This window comes from Pyrus communis, chromosome 16 (genome assembly GCF_041283825.1).
Source record: "Pyrus communis isolate YQ-2024b chromosome 16, ASM4128382v1, whole genome shotgun sequence".
Taxonomy (NCBI): domain Eukaryota; kingdom Viridiplantae; phylum Streptophyta; class Magnoliopsida; order Rosales; family Rosaceae; genus Pyrus; species Pyrus communis.
The window spans coordinates 19531340-19542975 of record NC_142580.1 but is presented as its reverse complement, the minus strand read 5'-3'; the positions used below and the strand labels follow the sequence as shown (position 1 = coordinate 19542975).

Genomic DNA, 11636 nt, shown 5'->3' with positions numbered 1-11636 from the left:
GGTCTGGTACGATTAAGGCGGCCAGATTGGTGTTGAAGGTTCGTTGGTGGCAAACGGAGTTGTACAGTTTGACAAGAGGATTAGGTTGCTGCTACAAATAGAGTTGAATGGAATGACAGGTCTCGAACATTGATTCGACACAAGTTGGCGTCTCGGATTCGCGTTTCTAACGAAGTCCTTGCCTTCTCTTTATTAACTACATTGCAAAAGATAAAGAATTGGTACAGACGAAGAAAAAGAATTGGTAGAGAGAAACAAGAGATATTATATTGATTGATTAGAGAAGATGTATACAACTGAACTTAAAGAAATGATAGCTATATAATTCTTTATATAGCCATATATCTTAATTACAATAATATCCTTTTTACTATATTAACAAACTCAACCACGAGAATAATGCCATGTGGCATTTCTGTTATATCAGTTATTACTCCCCCCTCAAACTAAACTTGGAGTATCCAAGTGAAATTTGAACTAGCCAGGTATTTGAGACTAATCTGGAACTATGAGACTAAGATTACTTAGAGCTTTTGTAGCTTCCTAAAGAGTTGAGACACAAACCAAAACCTCTGCTCACTCCATTATTATTACACAAGACTACAACTTTAGCCGTTGGTGAAGCCATGATGAAAGACACAAGTACAATCCAGAAATCAAAACAGATAAATTCTTCTAAATTCTTCTAGGCAGCAAGAGAATGACACTCTTGACACAAATGCTAAGGCAACAAGAGAATAACACTCTTGACAAATTCTAAAGCAACAAGAGAATGAGACTCTTGACAAATTCTATGGAATCAAAGAAAGAATGATACTTTCTTAACCATCAAGAAATAATGACACTTTGTTGAAATCTTGTAATCCAACCAAATCACTGAATGAAAAAGTAGTTTATCGACAATTCATCCAAAAACAACAAAACAACTTGACATACATGTGTCTTCACCAACTTCACAAAACAACTTAAGTTATGCATTTCTTCAAACATGTGGACTGCATAAAGTTCAAAATCTGCAGATCTTGATCTTGCCAATGAGAGTGGCCATCAGCATGCAAGAAAAGATTGATACACTCTTCCTCAAAATTATCCACTACAGGTAGACCACCGAGAGAGCTCAATCACCCCGTTGCCATTTTCAAGAACCAAGAAGCAACCTAAACTCAAAACCCCGGAAAACCGAAACTCTTTTCCACAATCTCTTAATTAAACCCAGAAATCTTGCACTTGGAATTAAAACCCATAAATCCTTTGATCTCGAAACTGCTATCTTCCATTGAAACCCCATCTAACCTGATGGATTCAGCAGCTATATCGACATCAAAAGATTATTCTCTAAGGAATTAGCCCACACTAAGAATCAGATTCAAGAAAATCCAAAAGGAAAGAACATGGGTATTTTTTGGCATTCAAAGCAAGAAACGGAGAAAGAACCAATCCCTATTTATGAACAATCGTCCCCAAATCTCTCTTAAATCGCTAATTTATTTTGAAATTCATATCCCCAATTTCTGAATCTATGCAGATCTTCATGAAAACCATAACCCCCACAAATTTCAGCTCTCCTCCTCTCTCTCCATTGCCAATTTTGACGGTTTTAGAGAGAGAAAGTGAGGGTTCCACGGACAAAGCCGAAGCCCTAAACGCCGTTGCTTTGCATTCATGATGGTGCTCTACCTGCTCTATGAATCATCTTCAGTCTACTCTCTATTCCTGGCTCAGAGATGCAACACCGGAATCGAGCTACCAGAGAAGGTGTTCAAGACTGACAGTATCAAAGGGGAGATGAAGAACAGCGTGTTGAAGTTGGTTGTTCTGAAGGTGAAGGAAGAGGAGAGGGCCAACGTCTTCCATGTGAAGGCCAAGCAGTGGTGCCGTACTGGTCTCACCGGCTTCATCTTGAAACCCAGAGGAAAAACCCCAAAACTAAACAGAAAACCCCTGATAGAAAAAATCCAGAGACCTAAAAAAAAAAAAAAAAGAACTATGAATACGGAAGCATAAATGATCAAATATGCGGAAATGAAAGAAAGTAATGAAGAAAGATAGAAAGTAATGAGAGAAGAGGAATCGACCACCAAGATCCTTGGCGTAAGCCTTGGTGACTTTGATACCATATTAACTACATTGCAAAAGATGAAGAATTGGTATAGAGGAAGGGAAAGAATTGGTAGGGACAACAAGAGAGATTGTATTGATTGATTAGAGAAAATGTATACAACTGAACTTAAGAAAATGATAGCTATACAATCCCTTATATAGCCATATATCCCAGTTACAATAATACCCTTCTAACTATATTAACAAACTCAACCACTAGAATAATGCCATGTGGCATTTCTGTTATATCAGTTATTACTCTTCGTGTGTCTAACGAAGTCCCTGCTATGATGGATTGTCTTTCTGTAGGTTAAATTGGAACGTGATTCCTTTCGCGATTCGTCTACAAAAGAAAACGAGAGAAGGGATTATATTTATTTTAGAGCTTTGACTAAGCAATTCATAACATTTCATTGACCAAATAATAACGAATTAACAAGTAAATTGCACAAGCAGACAAGAGTTCCTTTTTGGCTTGTCTTCAGATTTGTCTTTGGCTTTGAATTTACTGGAGGTCTTTCATTATTCCTATGATTGTCCTTCACCACGCATTTAGGAAGAGGGGTCATGTTCATCTTTTAATCGCTTATAGATGAAACGTGATTAAGCCGCAACTTTCTTGTCACGAATTGCATATATCATGAAGATGCTTTCTGAGATGGGGAATCCGATAAGAATTCACGTACTTGTTTTCAGCGGTTGTCCCACCAGAACGATACAAAACGAAGATCCTTCACACTGTTCTTCTTGCTTTTGTTGTCCACGGTAGAGGGATTTGGACAGGAATTTGTGTTCTTTCTCTCAATGAAATGGAAGTACCAATTGTTGGAACCAAATTTGTGTACCACCGTATGTGGATGACTTGCATAAACTCGACTTCCAGTAAAACAATAAACAATCGTAAACAAGCCTTAGACCGGAGGGTGTGCCAGCAAAAGGCTCTCTGATAGTCAAGTTAGTAAGCAGTTTTAGACTCAAGCAGTGGGCAAGAGAATTAGAGTACTATAGGTGAACCTTAGATGGGTGTATTTACACTATTGGGAGAAAGACCTTTTTAGGATAGAATTCTCATTTTAAGCCGAAAAAATCCTAGAGGATATCTAGAAATAAATATTGCAATATTGCACCCCCTTAGGAGTGTGACTACTTGCGGCGCATGCCAATCCCTAGATTGTAGGAACTTCAAGACTTATAAAGGATCTAATTTAGTCCATATCTAGATCAAACCGCGTGTGCATGGTCATTCGGCAGAATTGCTCAAACTTCGCCTATGACAGGGTGATGGTGGCACCACTGCTCCGTCTAATCCAGCTTTGCACGAAGTTATCTAGTCCATGATCAGACTTCTGAGATAACTACATTTGGATCAACCTTACTCTGGCCCTGGAAAATCATGATTTTGTTGTGGTCTATTTTATCTGACAAGGAGAGAGAGGGCTGGAGGCAAGGAGAAGAGAGAGATGTGTTTGTTTTGTAGAGGAATATGTGTGTTGTTATCCCTCATACATTGTGCCTTTATTTATAGTAGTAAGGGAGAGAAGATATTCCTTCATCCCCAAGGAATACAAGAAACAATAGGAAATGATAACTAGAATCAAATCTAATCTAGTATTTACACAATCACACTTAAACTAGGAGTGTTTACAACACTCCCCCTTGAGTGTGTAAATACTCAAGGTAGATTTAGCTTCATGCAGAAGTTGAGGAAGTCGACTTATTGGCACTGATTCTGAGGAACAACGCTTATTCTCAATAAGGTAGGAACTTGCATAAGTAGTAAGTCTTACTAAAAAACCCTAAGGCTATGGCAAAAACCCGAGTAGGGACAAAATCCATAGTTTAAGGAAAAATGCGTTAGAGATGCAAAGTCAACAGAAACGTCTACGAAACGTCATTAGGGATATGACTAGCCCAATGTAGGTGCCTCATTAAAACCTAGTATGTTAGCAAAAATCTAGTGGGAAAAATGCTCCTAATAGTAGGGAAACATAGTACATTAAGATCAAGCAAGTATCTATAGGATACTCCCCATGAGTTTGACATAATTCCAAAGAGAAATGATAGGAGCATATTTATGTGACTTAGTTAGCTTGTTTTCTTACATTTATTTTGTTAGTTCCTAGTTATTTTAGTATTTTGAGCTATTTTCGTGTGTTTGTAAGGCCAATTGGCTAAAGTGGCAAGAAAGTGCAATGTGGAGCATTTTGGAGCAGTTTTGGGCTTAGAATGGTTAGCACATGCTTGGAGCAAGGTGGATGGACGAAATTGAAGACCAAAGGAGGCTAGGAATCTGCCAAAGAGATGGAAGAAATTAATTCAAGACTTGGAAGAAAAGGAATCAACCATAAAGAAGGAAACATGAGTCAAACTTCCTGATTTTGACTTAGTCAATCCTAATCTTTCCTACTTAATTTCCAGCTATCAAAAGGGGTTCCTAATCAATTTAGGACACCTAAATATAAGTTCTAGAAGCCTTAATCTTAGCCAAAGAGGGATGCCGCACCTCCTTGCCCTTTCTCCTTTCCTTGCCGTGCAAGGGAGCACATTCCCTTTCCTATTTTCCTTGCCGCAAATCCCTTTCCTTTTCCCTTAGGATTCTGACTTTAATTCTCCTTTTCCTTGTGGATTTGGGGTCCAATTCTTTCCCAAAACATTTAATTAAAGTCATGATCATTTCCCTAAAATATTAACCTTGTGCCACACCCATTCACACATCCATTGATTCATATACACAATTCAGCCATTATTCATCCTTACACAACACCATCTGCAGCCTTCATCACCCTTCATACACAATTCCACACCCTATCCTCCATCATACTTCCCTTCCATTCATCAATCCTTAACCATAACACACCACAACCCAATTTCACACCCTTATACCCTTGTGTCGCAGCCTAACAAGGGAAGAAGGAGAGGAGAAGCAGCCTTGGACGTTGTTGCTATTCAAGTTGGATTGTTGGAACGTTTTTAGGTGTAATCTATCTTTTGTTTTCAATGTTTAATTCAAATTCTCTTTGTTTTGCTGTGAACATGAGAGGCTTAACTTGTTTTAGCTAGAGGAAACTTTGAAACCATGATTATATTTGCGATATGAATTGATTAATTCCAGTTGTGATTTCATAAATTGTGAATGCAATTTACTTAACCGTTTGATTAAGAACTTATTCTTGTATGTTGATTAAGGAGGCCTACTTAGTTTGAATGCTTGAATTTGATGCTAGAGTATAAGGGAGTTTCACATAATCGTTACAAACTTATATTCACAAGTAGTAAAGGTTGCTTGTCACAATCATGTTAAGTTAAATTCATGGCATGAGTATCATGATGTCATAGTTACGAATGCTTTGTCAATGCTTATGATTTTCACGAAGTTTAATGATCTTTGCTTGTGTCTCTATTATGCAGTTCATGTAGGGAACTTGGGAAGAATAATTTGGTTGTCGATGCATTGTCCATTCAATTCAATGACTTAAGGAAAATCTGAGGGTTAATGAGTGATGTCACCGTTAATCTGGGGTGTTGAGGTTCATGGTTTATTGAAAAACAAACTGGAAATCAATTTGTATGCAACTGTGTCACATGTGGAAACGAACCTTCTAGCTAGATTATGACCAATCCATTCACACAATTTCGGGCCAAACTTTGTTTAAGTCTTTAAATTACTTGTTTTTACTCTAAATTCGTCAAAAACCCAATCCCTTTTGCTTTGTTGTGTCAAATTAGCTAGAATCTATCCAATTTGTGTTTTTAAGTGTTTTGAGTCCAGTTAAAGTTAGAATATGTCCAAATTAAGTCCTAGTGTTTAATTTGAGTCTATTTGATTGTTTTGTGCTGTTTTGAGTTTTTTTAGTTTGTGTTGAGTTCTTTGAGTCTAGTTAAGTGTTTTCAAGCCTAGTTTCTTTTATGTTTTTGAATCAGTTTTGAGTAGATTTACAATCCTTCCTAATCCCCGGCCTAGAACGATCCCTATTTACATCTTTACTATAATTGTTAATAAGAGGGTTTAATTTGAGTGCTATCTTTTATCACATCAAAATTTTGGCGCCGCTGCCGGGGATTAGCAACTTTGATAATCCCCCATTGTTTCTTTTTGTTTCTTTTTCATGTGTTTTTGTTTTAATTGCTGACCTTGTTTTCTATTCTTGTTTTTAGGTACTAGTTTATGACTCTTGATTTTGAGGAAGAAGAAGAGGCCATGGCTCAGGTGGAAGGAGAAGCACAAGTCATGGCAGCGGATAATTGAACAATTAAAGAACTTTCAGCCTCGGGATTGGACAATGCCGCATCCCTATGCATTCAATATCCTAGGGCAGCTCAAGACAAGACCGATGAGTTCGAATTGACGTCTAGCTTGCTGCATCACATTCCAAAGTACCATGGGCTATCCATGGAGGATCCAAACAAGCATTTGAAGGAATTTGAAGTGGTTTGTTCAAGCATGACTCCGATCAATGTGGATGCCAACATTTTGAAGATGAAAGCTTTTCCATTCTCTCTTTTGGAAAAAGCTAAGGATTGGTTATATGAATTAGCACCTAGCACTATCACATCTTGGGAAAGCATGAAGAGAGCATTCTTAGAAAAAAATTTCCCCACTTCGAGAGTCATTCTCTTGAGGAAGAAAATTAGTGACATTCAACAAAATCAAGGGGAGACCTTTCCAGCGTATTATGAGTGTTTTAATACTCTTTTTGCATTATGTCCTCAACATCAAATGAAAGAAGAGCTTCTAATTCAATATTTCTACGAAGGACTTTTTCCAATTGAGAGACAAATGCTAGATGGATCAGTAGGAAGAGCTTTGGTTGACAAAACACCAATTAATGCCAAGACTTTGATTGCAAACCGAGCCTTAAATGCACAACAATGTGAAGGAGTTAGACAGAGAGACATACCACGGCAGCAACATGTGAATGAGGTAAGTGGAATATCTGAAATTCAATCTCAATTGGCTAATCTCACTCTTCTTGTGTCATAGGTTGTTGAGAAACCCAAAATGCAAGAAAATACAATATGTGGTGTATGCTTTATACAAGGACATCAATCTAAAAAATGCCCTCAATTGATTGAGAATGGAGGATGGGAAAGTGTCAATGCCATGGGCTATTAAGGACAAAATCGGCCAAGGCATGATCCATACTTAAATATTTACAATCCGGGATGGAGAGATCACCCAAACATGAGGTGGAGGGAGCCTTAACAACCTCAATAGCAAGGAGGGTTTCGTCCAACACCCCTTGGGATATATCAAAAGCCATTCACACGAATGCAATCTCAACCACCTCCGGTTCAACAAAGCTCAGGTACATTTTGGATAATGACAAAGTTATTCAATTACTCACCTCTTTGACGCAGGGTGTACAAAATCAAGCTAAAGAGGTGGATGAATTGAAGAAGAAAATGGGGCAAATGGTGGAATTCATGGGACAATTTAGAGACCAAGGCAAATTGCCTAGTTCAACCATTATTAACCCGAATGGAGGATTTGAATCTGCCAAAGCCATCACATTGAGAAGTGGCAAAGAAGTTAGAACCAACCCAAGACCATCCAAATCAAGTCAAAAAGAGGATGAAAAGTTGCAATTTGAGGAAGAGGACAAGCCACGGCAAGGGTAGAGACACCATTGCCGCATCCACTTAGAGACCCCAATGCATCCAATTTGTCCACTATAGGTAAGTTAGCTCCAAATTCACTTATTTCTAACCCTATTCCACCCAATGTACCTTTCCCTCGCAGATTTATGCAATCAAAGAAAGAAGAGAATGACAAGGACATTCTTGAGACATTTAGGAAGGTGCAAGTCAATATTCCACTCCTTGATGCAATCAAACAAGTTCCAAAGTATGCCAAGTTATTGAAAGAGCTTTGCACAACAAGGAAGAGGATTTTGAATAAGGAAGTGGTAAGGGTAAGTGAGAATGTTTCAATGGTTTTACAAAGGAAATTGCCTCCTAAATGCAAACATCCAGGTAGTTTCACAATCCCTTGTGTTATTGGCAATACTAAGTTTGAACATGCCATGTTAGACTTAGGTGCATCCATTAATGTCATCCCATACTCTATTTATGCATCTATGAACTTAGGGGAGCTGAAAAATGATGGTGTTATTATTCAATTAGCCGATCGTTGTAATGCATATCCAAAATGAGTTTTGGAAGATGTTTTGGTGTAGGTTAATAACTTAATCTTCCAGGCTAATTTTTATGTGCTTGAGATGGAAGATACAGCCCATTCCACACCCTTACCGATCTTACTTGGGAGACCATTCATGAAAACAGCCCGCACCAAGATAGATGTGTTCAAAGGGACATTAACAATGGAATTTGATGGCAAGATTATTGATTTTAACATTTTTGAAGCTATGAGATATCTTAGTGATGATCATTCATGTTTTTCTATTGATATTATTGATTCATTGGCGTAGGAACATCTTGAACAAATACATGAGGATGCCTTTGAAATAGTCATTACAAGTGGAATGGAACTCACCAACCAATTAGCAGCACCAAATCACACCCACGACACCAATCAGGAATTCCATGTCGTGCCTCCTTGTGAAGAAGTATTTGAGATGGTGGTTGATCGAGAGTCATTGCCACGACAAAATGGTAAGTCTCCAATCTCAATTCCAATTCCTGTTTCTACTAATAAGTTGCTTCCTTCAGGGATACAGCCACCTTCCCTTGAGCTTAAACCATTACCAAACCACTTGAAGTATGTTTTCTTGGGAGAACAAGAAACTTTGCCCGTCATTGTGGCTTCCTCACTCACGACACAAGAAAAAGACAAGTTGGTGAGGGTGCTAAAAGAGTACAAAACAGCCATGGATGAACCTTGGCCGATATTAAGGGGATAAGTCCTACAACTTGTATGCATCGAATACTCTTGGAGGAGGGGGCTAAACAATCTCAAGAAGCTCAACGCCGACTCAACCCTCCAATAATGGAAGTCCTGAAAAAGGAGATTATCAAGCTAATTGATTGTGGAGTGATCTATCCAATCTCTTATAGTTGTTGGGTTTGGCAATTCCAAGTTGTTCCAAAGAAATTCGGAGTCACTGTGGTGAAGAATGAAGAGAATGAGCTTGTGCCCACAATTATCCAAACAGGTTGGAGAGTTTGCATCTATTATAGGAAGCTCAATGCCACTACAAGAAAAAATCACTTCCCTTTGCCATTCATTGATCAAATGCTTGAAAGGTTAGACGGTCATTCTTTTTATTGTTTTCTTGATGGTTATTCGTGATATAATGAAATTTGTTATAGCTCCAGATGATCAAGAAAATACCACTTTTACTTGTCCATTTAGTACTTTTGCTTGTCGTCAAATGCCATTTGGTTTGCACAATGCACCAGCCACATTTCAAAGATGCATGGTAAGTATATTTTCAGATTATGTTGAAAAGATCATTAAGGTATTCATGGATGATTTTAGTGTTTTCGGTGATTCGTTTGATGATTGTTTACATAATCTCACTTTAATCTTGAAAAGATGCATTAAAACTAACCTTGTTTTAAATTGGGAAAAATGTCATTTCATGGTAAAACAAGGCATAGTTTTGGGTCACATAATCTCTGAAAAAGGAATTGAGGTTGATAAATCAAAAATAGATCTTGTACGCTACTTACCCTCTCCTACTTCGGTAAGAGAGGTTCGTTCTTTTCTTGGACATGCAGGATTTTATAAACGATTCATCAAGGACGTTTCAAAGATTGCACAACCTCTTTGCCGTCTCCTTCAAAAGGAAGTGTCATTTGTGTTCGATGAAGCATATGAGAAGGCCTTCAAACACCTCAAGGAGATGCTTACCTCAGCCCCAATCATAGTTCCACCAGATTAGAGCATACCTTTTGAGCTCATGTGTGATGCATCAGATTATGCAATAGGGGTTATTTTAGGCCAAAGGAAGAACAAGCAACCACATGTCATCTATTATGCATCTTGGACCTTGGATGATGCTCAATTGAACTACTCTACTACTGAAAAAGAACTTCTTGCAGTTGTGTTTGCTTTAGATAAGTCTCGTTCTTATTTACTTAGCACTAAAGTTGTTGTTTATTCTGACCATGCAGCGTTAAAGTACTTATTCACCAAGAAGGAGGCTAAACTAAGGCTAATTCGATGGATGCTAATCCTCTAAGAGTTCGATATTGAAATTAGAGACAAGAAAGTAAGTGAAAACGTGGTGGCTGACCACTTGAGTCGTTTGGTTCACAATGAGGAGTCCTTACCCATCCAAGAGACGTTCCCAGATAAGCAATTGCTGTCCATTGAGGTAAGTGAGCCATGGTATGCAGATTTGGTGAATTATTTGGTCTCTAAACAAGTTCCAAGCACCCTAAACAAACACTAACGTGATAAACTCAAAAAGGATGCACGGTTTTATGTGTGTGATGACCCATATTTGTGGAAAGATAGCTCTGATCAGATTCTTCGTAGGTGTGTGCATGATTCTGAGTTTAATTGAATTTTAACTTTTGGTCACACTTATGCATGTGGAGGTCATTTTGGTACACAACGCACAACCCTAAAGGTGTAAGAATGTGGATTTTATTGGCCTACAATCTTTAAGGATACTAGAACCTTTTGTATGACTTGTGATCGTTGTCAAAGAATGGGCAATATAGGTGCAAGGGATCAAATACCGCAGACCCCTATTTTCAATGTTGAAATTTTTGATGTTTGGGGCATTGATTTCATGGGTCTTTTTCCTTCTTCATATGGTTTCACTTATATTTTACTTGCGGTTGATTATGTTGATAGGAGCATATTTAGGCGACTTACTTAGCTTGTTTTCGTGCATTTATATTGTTAATTCATAGTTGTTTTAGTAGTTTAAGCCATTTTCGTGTGTTTTTAGGTTCATATGGCTAAGGAAGCAAAAAGATGCATTTTGGAGCATTTTGGAGCAAAATTGGGCTTGGAATGGATAGCATATGCTTGGAGCCAAAGTGTTGGACGAATTTGAAGGCCTTGTATGCACTTTGGACATAAAACAAAGGGTCTAGCCCAATCAAACAATCCTTTGAGCCATGCAAAACCTCTAGCCCAATCAAACAATTCATTCATACACATTCCATTCACCACACAACACTTCACACCATCACACAACCTATCCTTAAACCTTGTGCTACAACAACGAGGAAGAGAAGAGTGCCTAAACGTTCATACAATTCAAGTTTGAGTTGTTGGAATGTTTAGGTGTTTCTTTGATTTCAAAGTTATGACGAACTAAACCCCCTTTAGCTAGGGGGTGATTCGAAACTATGTTTATATTTGCAATATGAATTGATTAACTTTCGTTGGAATTTCATAAGTTGTGGATTCAATTTGTTTAACCGTTTGATTGATAACTTATATATGTATGTTTATTAAGAATGCGCACTTAATTTTCATGCATGAATATGACGCTAGAATATAAGTGAGTTTCACCTAATCGTTACGAACTTATATTCACAAGTAGTGGAGGTTACTTATAAACAATCGCGTTAAATGAATTCTTGGCACGAGTTTCATGCTCATCATAGTAACG

General features: G+C 37.9%; 1 long non-coding RNA gene across 1 annotated transcript; it reads right to left on the bottom strand.

Annotated features, from left to right (window-relative positions):
• Positions 1-1365: 1365 nt before the first annotated feature.
• Positions 1366-2213, bottom strand: LOC148690116 (uncharacterized). Its single transcript, XR_015957403.1, has 2 exons — positions 2076-2213; positions 1366-1963 (listed from the first exon to the last, which is right to left on the bottom strand). It is a non-coding gene; the product is annotated as an uncharacterized LOC148690116 (long non-coding RNA).
• Between the last annotated feature and the right edge of the window lie 9423 nt (positions 2214-11636).